The sequence below is a fragment of the Phoca vitulina genome, unplaced genomic scaffold (assembly GCF_004348235.1).
Source record: "Phoca vitulina isolate PV1807 unplaced genomic scaffold, GSC_HSeal_1.0 scaffold32, whole genome shotgun sequence".
Taxonomy (NCBI): Eukaryota; Metazoa; Chordata; class Mammalia; order Carnivora; family Phocidae; genus Phoca; species Phoca vitulina.
In genome coordinates, this window is record NW_022589735.1 from 12236266 (window position 1) to 12251023 (window position 14758).

Consider the following 14758-nt stretch of genomic DNA (forward strand, 5'->3'; position numbering starts at 1 on the left):
GTTCCCCACAGCAGCCAACTTCCCCGCCGCCGGCGCGTCTCCGCGCCAGCCCTCGGCTGCGACCGATTGGACGGCGGCGGCGGGGCGGAGCCGGGCGCTCGGCCCGGCCCGCGGCCGCCCGGATTCCTGGAGTCACCGCGATTGGCTGCGGGCTCCGCCAGTCACGGGTTAAAGACGCCCCGCCCCCGCGGGGGCCGGCCCAGGACTGGCTCCGCCCCGCCCGCCGCGCGGCCCCGCCTCCCTCCGGAGCCCGGTAGCCTCAGCCCGGCGGTCCGCCTCATTCGCTGAGCAGGTCCATGAATTGTCAAGGCGTTCCGGGCGGCTGCTGAGCCGGGGCGCCCGCCGGGCTTGTCGTGCTCCCTCGGAGGTACCTGCCCGAACCGATGTGCGGGGTTCGCTAGGGCGAGAGCAGTCGCCGGTTCGCGGCAACTTGGGATTCAGGACCCGCAGCAGGGGCGTCGGTTTGCGATCCGGACTCAGCGAGGAGGGTGAGTGAGTGGCCGCGCGCGAGGCGAGCGGCTCCTCTTGGCGCTGTTCGGCGAGCGGGGGGTTGGGGGGGAACTGGACGGGTCTTGGCGGGCGTCGGTGCGTCGGTCCGAGCGTGGCGGCTGTGGGGAGGTCAGGGCCAGGTGGGATTTACTCCTTGCGGGTATCCCCACTCCCGAACTTGTTTCAGAGAGTCGCAACTCGGTCCGGGACGCGGCTCTGCGTTCTCACCAACTTGGCATGTTATAATTGCCATCATTAGGTGGGGCCTGGGGACGCGTCCCCTCGCCCTCTGCGGCGGCGACACGCGCGCTGGGGGCGGCGTCCGTGCAGTTCCTAGATGGCTTGAGGACAGGTTTCTGAAAAATTAACCCCGCGCGGGAAGCGGTGCGGCGCGATGACCCGGCGGAGGTGTCTGATCCGTAGCCTGAGCCGGCGACCATCGTCTTTGGGGTGGGTCTTCAGCGGTCAGAGAACTTAAGTGACTAGCTAGGTTCTGTAAGGGGGCGTCAGTGCTTTGCAATTACTGAGAGGAATTGACAGCACGGATATTAAACTTTGTAAAGTAATTACTTTCTGTTAGCACTTGTATCCACATCCCTCATGAGGTGCTCGGACCTCCACATCACCTGCAAGCTGTGTCCGAAGCACTTCGTTAGGACCAGGGGGAGCTGCTGTCTGTCCCAGTGCAGGGAGCCCGGGAGAATCCGAGACGAGACCGTGAAAGGGACCACCAGGCTGGTCGGTTGGTGTTTAAGTGATGAAGTTGTGACAGGAACTGACAACACAGGATTCAAGGTTAAACCTGACACTTCGTCTGTGACTCAGTCTGGGACATTTTTCCCCTCTCTGTCATAATGATAAGGGCTCAAAGCAGCTGGTTTTTCTGAGGGCAGTTACATACATGTAGTTTGTATTATGTGTGGACCAAATAAAATTAAATATAATATTTTCTTGTAATTCTTATTGGATGTGAATGAGAGCTTATTGAGCGTCCTAGAGACTTGGGGTACACAATTTGGGAATATTTTGATCTGTGAAAATATATAAAAACGTTGAGAGATATGACTATTCATGCTTGTATATGCATATGTAGATGTGCGTGTGTGTGTGTAAAATTGATAGGTGAATAAGAAATATATGGAGGGGGAAACAGCCTTGAACTTGCTCTGGGGGGGGAGATAGACCCTCCGATCTATGGGGTGTATGATGAGCGTGTGTGTATGCATGTCTGAATCTGCCTGGTCTGTCTGGATCAGTGTATATGTCCATGAACTTTACGAGCATTTAGTTCAATACCATTCGGTGCAGATTCCGAGTTCCTGTTTTATAGCCCAGCAGCCGCCAGCCGGCCCATCTGTTAAAACATAACATGTACACTTCAGTCACTTCAGTTGGAGCACTAGGGTGGAGCGTGGGTAGGGGGCAACCCTTAGTAGGAACAACATGCTACAAACAAAGACTGCCTCTCAAGTTCTATTTTCATTCAATATTCAGCCTGTACTTGTGATTTGGTGAGGAAGAAAAGGAGTGTTTGACTCTTCAGGAATGGCAAACTACATTTTGTGAAATAATTTTAGCCATGGTTTGGGGAAAGGGAGTTTATAAGAGAAAAAATGAAATCCCTCTAGAAAAGAAATGTGGTGCTTGTCACATTACCATGCAACATTGGTTTACTGCTTTGCGGTAGCATGTATATCAGAAACTGTTTTCTTTTGCTTCTTAAGAGAATGCATTAAAACTGAATTGTTTTGCACCAAAAAAAAAAAAAAAATCCTTAATAGAAGTAAACAGAGCTTTATTGCAGAGGCTATTTAATCTACTAGAGTTAAGACTGCCTTAGTAATTCTAATGAAACATGTTTTTAGGAATTTATAACCTGGATATAAATTCATGTTCAGCCTAATCACCGGTTGCAATGGTTCACAATTTATAGTTTAAGAAATAATAAAAAACCTTTATCACAAAAATTCTGATGACTAAAAGGGTATGGGAGGAGTATAACAGCTTAATAAGTTCCTGCAGCCAAGTGACTGATACTTAAAAAAAGTATAAATTCCTTTAATAACATAATTACTTCTGGTGACAAAATAAGGGCAATATTTTTGAGAAGCATAGTTGATATTTTTCCCAATAATTTTATGCTCGTAATTACATTTTAATAATGGTGTTTATTATTTATTATATGTGGGCAGAATAAACTGGAATGTTTCTTAAGAACTCATCACAAGAAGTATTGTTTTCATTTTTATGGCAATTAAAACATTTTGGGGAAAATATGCCTATCTCTAATCTGTGAGTGTATTTAAATTTCTGATGGACTACAAAGACAAAATAATTCTCCTGCCTTGATATGGATCATTGGAATCAACTAGGTTGGTCCTTACAAATTCAGTTTGAGGGCTGGACTCTGTTCTCCGGTATTTGATTCAGGAGTCTAGGGTGGGGTTTAGTAATCTGTATTTTGAACAAGCACCCTCCAAGTTATTCTGATCCCAGGGTTCCCTTCACCACATTTTGAGAAACAGTGGAATGGTGTTTATGATATAAAAGGATGATCATAGTCTGTGGGTTAATTTAACAAGTAATTGTTCTGGTATTTCCAGATGGCATTTACCAGGCTTATGAAATTTATAGGCAACATTCTTTAACACTCTGTCCTCAACAATGGCACCTTTGGTTCTGTGTTCAGAAGTGTTTTTGGAATCCTCAGCTATCTCTATTGCAGGTTAGCCCCAAGTCTAAGGAAGTCTCTGGAGAAGCAAGGTAATTTAAGACCTCTCCCCAGTCTTAGTCCCTCTGTTCTGTATTCCAAGTCCAGTGGGTTTCTGGGGTGCTCTCAGGGGACTTTGCCAGTCATAACTCACATGGTTGGACATTTCTCCCTGGAGAATAGAAGAATCTCAGTCCTCGGGAGCCAACTTTGACTCCAAAGCCATTCCAGGCTTGGAGATTAGAACTTCAGCAGGACTAGTACCCGATTTACCCAAGATCGGGGATCTCCTTGGGAGGTTGTAGCTGATCTGCCTCTTAGTCAGGAAAGTGTCCTGGGCCAACTATCCAGAGACCTAGGTGTTCCCATGTTCCGCGGCTCATTGTAGAAGTATTTTGAGCTGCCCTATTAATTGGATAGATAGATCTTTCAGCATTGTGGAGAGATAGGTTGAAAATTGATTTGCTACTTGTTTTTTCAAATCAGTGGGAATTTGGACTTATTAATGATTGCCTATCAGTTTTTATTTATAGTTGGATACTGACATTCAGGCTCTATTCTCCCATTTCAGACTGGCATAATTCTCAATTTAAAACTTCTAGGTAAGGTTTTAAAGAGAAAGGATCTATCAGAAGTTGTTGCCCCTTCCCTCTTTGTACCTCCATGTACTTAAAAAAACCTAATGACGTCTCAGAGGTCAGAAGTGCCTGGAATATTTACACACCTGATGACAAAAGGACGTGGAGAGGCTGAGACACTGAACTTGGATTGTTCCAGGCCACTGGATCATTACTGGGACTTTCACGGAGCAATTTCTGTTTTAAGAAACACTTGGCAGGCATGTTTATAGGTCACTTATCTTAACAATCCTTTGAGTACAATGATCCTTTTCCCACTTTGTTACAGATGAGCAAACAGGAGCCACAAAAGAATGATAATATTTAGATCCTGTCTTTCACATTCAAAGATAACACCAATAACTGAGAAATTGGCCTTGCATTTGAATTATTTTTATTTAGCATCGTGGCGATAGGATTATGCTTAGTCATTCATATCATCTACAGTTTGTTTTTTTTTACCTCTTTCTTCAAATTTATTTTTATATTAAATGTGACCTTGGAACAATTTTCTTTATAAAGTTTACCACCATATATGATAATTGGTTCAATGACCCTAACCTTAACCACCCAGGCTTGACCCAGAATGGCAAATAATTTGCTAAAGGTCACAGAGCACAATGGTAGCAAAACCTATACGTAGAATTCTTTGGACTCATTATTTTAGACTTGTACGATGTTGCCTATTGAGTCCTCTTATGCTGCTAGTAATGTTTTTATGCTGGCAGAATAGAGTTGTTTATATTTCATTTGCCCAGATTCTGCATGATGAATGGACCTAGAAAATTTTAAAAGCCTAATGTATAATCACAGCCCCTGACTGTACAATGAGATTTGTGTGCCTACTTAAAAAACTCTAGAACTAGAATGCTACTTTTCTTGAAACTGGGCCATGGGTCACTGCAAGTTTCTAAGCAACAATTCTTTTTTTTTTTTGGCCATGGCATACTTCTGACAAAATTCTTTGGTAAAAGGAATTTGACAAAGGCTTTTCTAGTTTTCTACCCTTCTTTCCCCACTCCTATTTCCATGGCAAAACCTACCTATAAAATATTTACTTTTCAAGTCGGTCTGCCCCTTTAACATCTCCTAATACTTAAATGTTAGCCATTTTGACTCTTTTCCCTCCAACATGCCCTTATCGGGCTTCGACCTTCACTTCATAGTATTTTGGGCCTAGTCACATCCTCTAATGTAGAACAGTCACTGAGCTATAGAAGTTTTACTTGAGCTTGAGCTTTGTGGATTTAACTATAACAACAATAAGAAAAAAAGAAAAGGAGAATACTCAGTCATGTTGATAAGTGTGTCATATTAGGTATTCCAAGCTTATAGTTTCCATGGGAAATTTAAGATCCAGATGAATGAAGTGACAGATGCACTCATCTGTGGCCTTGCAGACAGACACTCTTCAGATTCAAGCTGAGGAATATAACTGAAGACAGCATCCTAGGTTATGGAAGAAAAACAAATGTTAAGCTCTGAGAAAAGAACTGACAAAAAGTGAAGGGTTGGGGTTAGATGGGATGGGGAGAGTGGTGGGAAAGAAGCACCTCCAGTAAAATACCAGACAGAGTAGTAAGAAATTTATACAGGTGCTGATGGTTTGGGGTTTCTTGGGGGCATTGGATTCTGTTTTATATTGTCTTCACAACCTGCTCGCCCTGCTTGCTTTAAATAATTTATTATAGCAGCAGGCCTTCCTCTGGTTGGTTTCCTTTTTTATAACTTTTTCCTTCTCATCTCTGGGTCTAATCAGAGGCATATATAATCGTGTGGCTGCTCTAGAGTACTTAGGAAAATCCGTGATCAATATTGCTACATTATCAACGCAGGCTGTTGTGTTCTATTTTGCAATGTTTTCTTCCCTGTTATATTAAGCCAGTATCTGTGTTTTAAACAATATTTTATTAATCTTTGCACAATGAGACTATGGGCTTATTCTTCTTGGCTGAGAGTATCTTTGGAGTAATCCATCATCAGAACACCATTGATCTAATGATGTATTTATTGCTCACTATTGTAGCACTGGCAAGAAACCCAGTATGGTTCTAAAAATTTGATTAAAAAGAAATCAAGTTTTTGCAAGGCGTAGCCATCCGATTATGTTAGCAGCTGCCAAGTATATTTTATGCTAAAATATACAGGCATATTTCAAGTGAGCAAAATGTGATCTTTTCAAAAGCTTTTAAAACTTTTTGCTATGAGATAAGTAGAACAAGAAGATGCCTCATAATTAGAAAAATTCTAAGTGCACTCCCCATCTCAGCCAAAGGTAAGGTACAGTATTTTTTCAGGTTATATCCTTAGACACTAAAATGGATAGATTTATCTGTTTCATTGACAGTAATAAAAACGGTAGTGATGGGGCACCTGGGTGGCTCAGTCAGTTCAGCCTCTGCCTTCGGCTCAGGACATGATGCCAGGTTCCTGGGATCGAGCCCCGCACCAGGCTCTCTGCTCAGTGGGGAACCTGCTTCTCCCTCTCCCTCTGCCTGCTTGTGCACTCTCTCTTTCTGACAAATAAATAAATAAAATCCTAAAAAAAAACCCAAAACAACAGTGGTGATAAGAACTAGCTCCTAGTCCTTTAACGATTTTCTGGGTAATCATTACAAATCAAAATTAATGAACAAACAGTAACTGAGTACCTGTCGTGGGTAGTACCTCTTTTTCAAGTATTAGCGCCTTTGGGAAGCTTTTCCATGTCCCTCTTTGGGCTGATTGTACACTGTCAGCCGAACCATCTCTTGTAACCCCATCCCCTCCTGACTGGGAGCCCCTGGAAGGCAGGGCCCATACCTCTCATCTTGTAGCTTCTCAAGAAAGGGTATATAAGAGATAGTTGCTAAGTGTGCTAGCGGCTACAAAGAATTACAGGTGAACACTTGCAAGGCCTTCAAAGGATGTGCACAGGGATACTCACCACCAGTTGAAATGGTAGTTGATTGCTATCAGTTGATTGATAACTGAATCCTAGTGCCAGACTTCCAGCTCTAGCCCCTGTCTCAGCACTTCATATAACTGTCATCCATTCCTGCTTGTTCATCTTCATAGTTCTCCTCTACTCCATTCCTGCCTTTCCTCCTCTTGTCACTACCTCCCTGTTGTGACGTCTTCAGGAATGTCTCCAACTCCACCTGCTCCTCCACTAGTCTGGCCATGTCCCCTGGTTCCCTTTTTTGTTCTCATACTCCTTGTATCCTATCTTGAACAGGCAGCTAACTCCTGGGCCCCACTTTGAGGCTTGGGGCAGCCTGAGTCGCATATCTTTTGAAGTCTCAGATGTACTGGTTTCTTTTGCCATCCAGGGCAGCCATCTGGCTAGCTTTGGCCGTGGGAGGTCTGGGGGCCATGGAGCAACAAGATGGTTGCTGGGCCGACAGGCCGCAGATAACCAAAGCTGAGCATAATGGGGAAACTTGACATTTGTGAATGAAGCTTTTTTAAAAAAATTAAAATTCCAGCAGATTTTTAATTTCAGAGACAGACTTTTATAGTGTTTTTCATCTCTAAATCTTTTGTTCAAGAAGCATCCCCTACACAGTCATGTACATGATGTCATCTGATGGCTTAGGTAAGTTCTTACCTCAGTTCTTACCTCCGAGTGGCTTACTGAGCTCCTGCATGGACCATGTGTCCAGGTGGAGTTTATGGAACAGCCAAATTAAGCGTAACTGCCCGAGGTCAGGGCCTTTAGGATGGCCCTCTTATGTTAGATCTTAATGCACTTCAAATGACTGCAAGAGATCAAGGACCCCTATTTTCTGTCTCATCTGGGAGATTAAGCCTCAGTGAACATAGCTGCTTTCTTCTCCTACCTGCCAAGAAAATATCATTAGAAACCGGAGTGATTACATCTAAAAGTTATTTAGATGTTCAAGGCAACAGAGAAGATGAGCAATCCTAGATGAGGTCATGGACTCACTGGTTTCTTTTGGATCTTGTAAGTGAGGAGCACTTGCCCCTGCCTGTCCCAAGGCTTCTGCTTTCATCTGGGTGCTGGGGGCTGGGAGGATGTGAGGGTGGCTCCACGAGGGGGGAGGCAGACGTCTGTGGAGCCCCTCCGAATCCCTGCCACCAATGGAGGTTCTCCCTGTGCTGCTTTCCTTTGGCATTTTCTCAGGTCTGTGTTTCAGTGTCTCATAAAGCAAATCTTCCTCTTCTACTTTGTGAATATGTTACATAAACTGAGGTTCTCACAGCCATGGAAGTTCTCGTCCTTAAGTTTCCCTGATTTTGACTTTTCTCCTTCATGTGGTCCCACCCCCCACTCATGTTTTCCTCTCTTTAACTTTCTCTTTCCCTTCCATTCAGGTAAGAACTCTACTTTATAAAGGCCCTATTAGAATCAATGTTCCCATTAATCTTTTCCCTGCAGGAGTTAACCACATTTTTGACCATCTTCAAAGGACTTTCTTAGAGCATGCCAGTATGTCTTTCCGATGCTAAGGAGACCCCAGTTAATGCGGCTTCTCCTCTCTGGGATATTACACACTCTAAACACAGTGAGGAAGCAAATAGCCTCGCAAACCCTCAGTTTTTACCAACCTTACCCACACTTGCAGTGACACCCCCCCTTACCTAATCACTCTTACTGCTCCCTGCTCACTTTTTATGTCATTAAGAAATAATATCACAAGCCTGTGCTAGCAAGAGACATATTCATGACAACCAAGGAGATGAACCTGTCTACAAATACCCCACCAAGTATACGCTGAATAGGGAAAAGAAGGTGAGGGCTTCCCTGATGTCTTTACAGACAGGACATGTGGACCGATGCATCTCTTGCTGATAAGTTCATCATCTGTTGTTCTAACTGTTTCTCTTTTGAGGCTGGGTCATTCATTGCCTTCTAGCTAACATCAACAGTTGTCACTTTCCTTTCCCTTAAAAACTCTGGCCAGTGAGTTTCAGGTTTCTCTCCTTCATTTATTTTACTTAATTTTTGTTTTTTCGTGTTTCAGCTTGTTTAGTCTGGTTTACCTACTTAAGTTGTGTTGTTTCTAACCTCTGCAGACATTTTTCTACCACTTTCCAGCCCTTGACAGCATCTCACAATTAGACACCATCCTTACATTGAATGCATTTCCATTTTCGCAGCAGGTCAGTAATGAAGATGTTAAGTGGAATCCTGATAGTGACCCTTTCAAGAGCTAAGGCACCATTTGCTATTCTGTCTTAATTATGGTCTCTTAGCAACTTTTCACCAGTTATAATGTCCACCCCATTTGATAAGTAATGTTTCTCAAATACTGTACAAAATTATGAAATCTATGTGCCTTATATTTTCTGCTCTCCATTACGGACTAAATTTATAATTCTATAATTTTCTTATAGGAAAAATACGTATTAGACTGGAATGGCTAATTTGGTTTCAAGCCATACTGCTTTTTGCTTATTGTGAACCATTAGACATTTATGTGGTCTTCTATTTTACCTCATTCCCAACCCCCACCAGCAGCTCTCCCAGTAGTAATCACACTCTGACCTTTCCCTCTACAGTCAGTTAGCATCCATGCTTTTTTGGTAAGATGGGTATTTTATTTTACTGGTCCCTAATATTTTCAATTTTAAAATAACTCTACGTAGCTGAAACAAAAATAGCCAAGTGTCCTATTATGATTATGATATTTCCCCCTTCCTTTCTAGGCAGGTCTGTCTCCCGATTATAAATCATAATATTGCACCTCTTCTCTGGAGTGCTTCTGCCCCCTTGATCATCTTGTCCCAATGGAGTGTGAAACTGCTTCTGCTTCCTTGGTATCTGACCTGTGCCGTGGGATCTGGACTAGTCCTATGTGGTCCCTGTTGAAATTCTTGTAATTGGGTAAGGGCTCAGAATTGGAAGCCTTATGGAACATAAGCCCATTGAGGGGTGTGCTTCACATAGGTCTTCAGGGAAAAACATATAAACTAGGCAGGTAGAAGGTGAAAGTCAAAGTTTTTAAACAGATAGAGAAAGTCAGAGATAGACTTTTTGGTACCAGCTACTTAGGCCAAAGCCTCATCTTCCTGTTGTGATATCTGGGGTGTCTTCCCCTTGGGCTTTTCCGGGAGACTATCCCAGTGTTGTAAATTAAAATGCTGTATCACCCCATATCCAGAATTTTGGAGTTCACTGAGCTAGATTCAGAAGTCCTCGTTCCATTCCTGGAGCTTCCCAGAGACAAAGAAACAAGTGATGTTTCCAAATGGAAATGCGCCTATAAAGGTGATGTGGTCCACTTGCTAGGAAACCTTCTGCACACAACACAAGACTCCAACTCATATTGACCTACACCGTAAGGGAAGTATCTTATCTCATGTGAGAAGTAGGGCAGACAGCAGGATGAGTTGATTTAGTGGCACAATTACCTCATCAAGGATACAGGTTCCTTTCATCTCTCTGCCACTGTCATCCTTAGGGACCACTTCACTCTAAGACTGGTTCTTATCTTGGCAAGATGGCTGCAGTTGTTCAGATGTCACTCATGGGCATGACAATATTTAGAGCACAGGAAATGGACCACCCCCTCCCAGGGTCTCCTTTTGAAGGAGATTAAAATTGTACTAAGAAGAGTCTGAGAAGTCCTGTCTTCTTATCTCATTGATGGGAACAGTATCACATGCTCCATCTCTAAATCAGCCACTAGCAAGATGTTCTCCATCACTGCTTGAGGGAGAGAAGAACCACAATGCAGACTAATTAAGGCCAGAGAAATGAGCCAAGATCAATAATTATTGTGATTAGAATCACAATAAACCCTAATGAATTCAAATGTACTAATTTATGTCTATTTGTACTCAATAAGTATATGATCTTTACTGAATAAAAAAGATTAAAACAATTTGCTGATTTCTCAATTCTGTATTTCAGATATATTATTTTGCTGTATTGGTCCACTTGAATGTAAACATTTTTTATTAACCTTATTTACATATCATAGCATTAACAGTAATGATAATTACCGATGATTGTAACTGGCCATGATTTATTGAGTGCCCTTTTATAAATTAGGAATTTAGCATCCAAGAGGAGCTAGTCATTTACTGAACTCACTTAGCTACTGAGTGTTGTTAAGCTAGGATTTAGACTTAGGTTCATCTGCCCATGTCCCTTCCCTGCTCTCCACGGCTTCTCTTTGCCCAGGACTACTCTTGCCTGCATGCTGGGCCCTGCCCATCTCTGTGACCTCATTACTTACCCTCTTGCCCTCACTAGTTTTCCAACCACATAAACTGGTCTCATTCTCACCTCTGACCCTCTGCATATGCTGTGTCCTCTGCTTGGATCACACATCCTCAGCTCCTGTGGCTCTCCATTCTTTCCCTTCAGGGCTCCCCTTCACAGTCCCCTCCCAGGACCATCCCCACTGGTCTACTTAGGGGAGCCCTTCCCCCATCCTCTGTTTCTGCTCCATTTTCCTTTTTCCTCTATCGTATTTACCATAATCTTATATAACTTACCTACCTGCCTGTCTACTTGTTTTTGTCTGTTCCTACCAGAATATAAGTCCCACGAAGACAGAGACCCTGGCTGTATTTAAAATGAATGAAAAATCAAGTGACTAAGTTAATGAAGAAATGAATATTTAGGCGTTTTGACCTCTGATAATCCACAGGCTGCCTTTTTCTCCCACACGAGGACTAAAGGAGGATGACAACTGCCACTGAGCTGAGTACGTGCACTTTAGATTTTTCTCCTATAAAATCTGAGAACTTAACAAAACCTTCTTTTCTCTATCTCTCTGAGGGCAAAATAAGAGATAGATATCAGAATTCTTTGGGGAAAAGGTAGACTTGCCATAGTAGTATTACATAAAGGTTTTAGGGAGAGCTTGGTAGAAGAGGAAAATTTGAGTAGTATTCTTAGCTGCAGTTTTTATACTGATTATAGTTTTAAGGATGCCAACTCCTTTAATGTTAGGCGTAAACCCTTAAAAAATGGAGGTAGACATATAAAGCTAAACTGTAAATTGGAAGAATTATAATTGCTTGATAATTTGCAGTGGCAAATTTACTTAAAATTGTTTTCTCTGCTTACATGTAATTTTTCATTTGAACTCATGTATCTATCAAAATAATTTATTCCTAGAACTATGTTCTTAATTATTCTGAAGTAATTATGAAGGTGCAAATTGAAAAATAGCTTTACCTCCCATGTTAATTTGGAAGGGATTGACAGAAGTGAAGCAGTGCCTTCCTGAAGTCCCTTTTCTTTGGCTTTCAGCTCAGGACCTTCCAAATAAAATATGTGCTTTTGTGTTTCCCTTTCTTTGTCATTCTGTGGGCTGCTGTGTCATTTGCTAAATACGTTGTGAACCATTATTTTCTGAGGCTTCCAGTGTGACTTTACCACTCGACCAAATAAATCACCATTTCCCCCCTTGACAGGAAATTCACACTCCCCTCCGATCTGCTCATCTTCACCAGATCTTTCCCCAGGTGACCTTGCCAACCATGGCATCTCTCTCTGCGCAGGATATCAGTCTAAACCCGCTTGGCACCGTTGTCTGCCTTCTCGGCTTCCCACTATCACAAAAACCTGTTAGAGTCGTTACTATGAAATATACTTTGCAGCTAAACTCCTTGTATCAGACGTCTAGAAGCAGATCGAAATTTTATGGCGAGTAGAAATACATCTATATTTGACAGTAATTTTTCATCTAGTTCTTCCAGATTGTTTTTATGTTTTGCATTAGAGACAAGTCAGAAAAAACTGAAGGGGGAAGAAAGGGAAGAGGATTTTTGACGTTGTTCACATGGTACTTTTCCCCTGTATGTCCTGGCAAGGACCCCTTCCTCACTTTATAACCTGGGTAGATTTGGGTGTGTAATTGGGGAAGAGCGCATCAGGACCCAGGTGACAAGGAGATGAGTAATCAAAGGGCTGGGTTAACATATCATTATTATTTAAATTAGGCGGGTGCATGGTCTACATAAGCTCTTGAGAGACTGCCTTTGACAGGGTAGTTTTCATATACAGCAGATTGGCCCTTTTATGGCTTGACAAAGGCTTTGTTTCTTTCTTTTTCTTTTTCTTTTTTTGCTTTCTAAGCTGTGTGGGTGGGAAACAGCATGAGGTTATAGAAAATGTATAGCAAAAGCAGTAGCAATGAGAAAGAATCCATAATGGGTACACACATATTGCTGGAATATTTCCCAAGTACTTGGGGGGGAGGGTGTTGGCAATGAAGCTTCTTTGGCAGAGGCAAAGTAGAACATGTGCTTTTCCATGTGTGAACACACTGTGCTTTGAAAGGTCCTTTATGATTCACAAAAGCAGCTGCTTTTGAGCTGGTGTAGCCACAGAGTTTAGGAGACTCCCTGAAATCGGTGTATTGCAGACTCCTGGCATTTGTTTTAGAGATTGGGTTAAGTTTGGGGAATCTGCTTATTCACAAGTGACAGGGAACAAGTTCTCTTCATTAGAGTGTTGGATCCTTTGTTCATTTCTTTAGGGTTCGTGGATCAAAGTTAGCAAGCCTTAAAATTGTGAGCAGTCATCTGTTATGTAACATGCATACGTACAGGCATAAATTTGTAGAGATGGCTCTCTTTTTAATTTTGAAAACAACGCGTGGCAGTTCTACTTTGCCTAGTAAATCTTTCCTGAGTTACTGGTCAGACATATTTTGGTGTATTGTAAGGCTTCCTTGCTGGACATTCATAATCTTATTATACATTGTATGTGGTGACTTTTTAGTTTTGACTGTAGTTTTACCTAATAAATCCTGTATTTTTGTCTTTTGTACACTTCTATTCCATTTCTGAGTGCTAGCTTCTGTCTACTCTTTTATGATCACTAATAAGTTATTTTCATTCTTCTTGAAGATTTCAAACCCCAATAACACCAGTGTTGTTTTCTATCACTTTCAACAAGACTCATTTGTTTCCAGTTCCTCGAACAAGATAAGTAACTAGGACATGATTCTTTCCTTTTTGCTAATTTTCAGTTTATTGGATACTGACAGAACGTAGCATTTGCACAGTTTGCTTTAAAAAAAAAAAGAAAAGCAGGTGATAGCTTTGTTTTTAACATGTCGCAACTATTATGTTTCTAAATGACAAAGCAAAAAAGATTACCACAAAATAAGATTAGTGTGGATATCTTGAACTGGAAATCATTTGAAATGTTTCATGGCTACACTTTGTGCTAAATATAAAAATAATTGTGTTTCCCATGTGTGAGCATCAAAAGCCCCAGTTGGAAAATCACATGGTATAGCAAGTAGGTCACTATTGATGGTAGAACATGAGACAGGAAATGTCACGGCTAAGATTAGAGGCCCAAGCAATATGTCTCGCCATGCTTGCTGCATTGTTCATCCTAAGTGGAAGGACTCAACAGGGTATAACTAACTTTAGCCCAATTTGAAAGTATTAGCAAGGATAGCCTTTTAATCTGTCATTCCCATTTGTTTCTAGATAACTCACTTTCCCAGTTGGGCAAAATAATTGAACTGCTTGGATTTGCACATTGGCAGAACTCTGAATACCAATTAAAATGGCAGCCTTAACATTCTAAAAGTATAAACGGGAGGCAAAGGTAATACTCAGCTGTACAAAGTCGTAGCTACAGATTTACCTGGTGTTTGAAATCATGAACTAGGAGTGAGCAACTAGTTAAAAGTGAATTCTCTTAAAATCTCATTTATCTTCATATTTGAAGGTGAGGTGGTGTGGGGATGTGGGGGGACACTTTTAGGAAATCCGGTTACCTTTCCTCTTCTTTTTTGAGCAGTAGGAGGAAGATTTATTATTTATAGGTGGGAATTTTCACCACAGAGTGTGCCTAATTTGCATACATTTGCATATTCTAATGTTTAAGAAAGACTAGGAAGGAAAACTGTGTTCTCCTGCGTCTGCCCCCATGAGAGACCATACCTTATTTGGGGGGGGGGGTGAGGGCAGGGAGCAGTCCAAGATGGAGCCTCGGATTCAGAGAGATACCATCCCC

General features: G+C 42.1%; 1 protein-coding gene across 1 annotated transcript in view; it reads left to right on the forward strand.

Moving 5' to 3' along the window:
• The first annotated feature begins 257 nt into the window (after window positions 1–257).
• MARCHF3 (membrane associated ring-CH-type finger 3) overlaps window positions 258–14758 on the forward strand; it is a 130150-nt gene continuing 115649 nt past the window's right edge. The window contains exon 1 of the mRNA XM_032425046.1: window positions 258–488. The gene's annotated coding sequence lies outside the window, so the exon portion shown is untranslated. The remainder of the gene's footprint in view (window positions 489–14758) is intronic.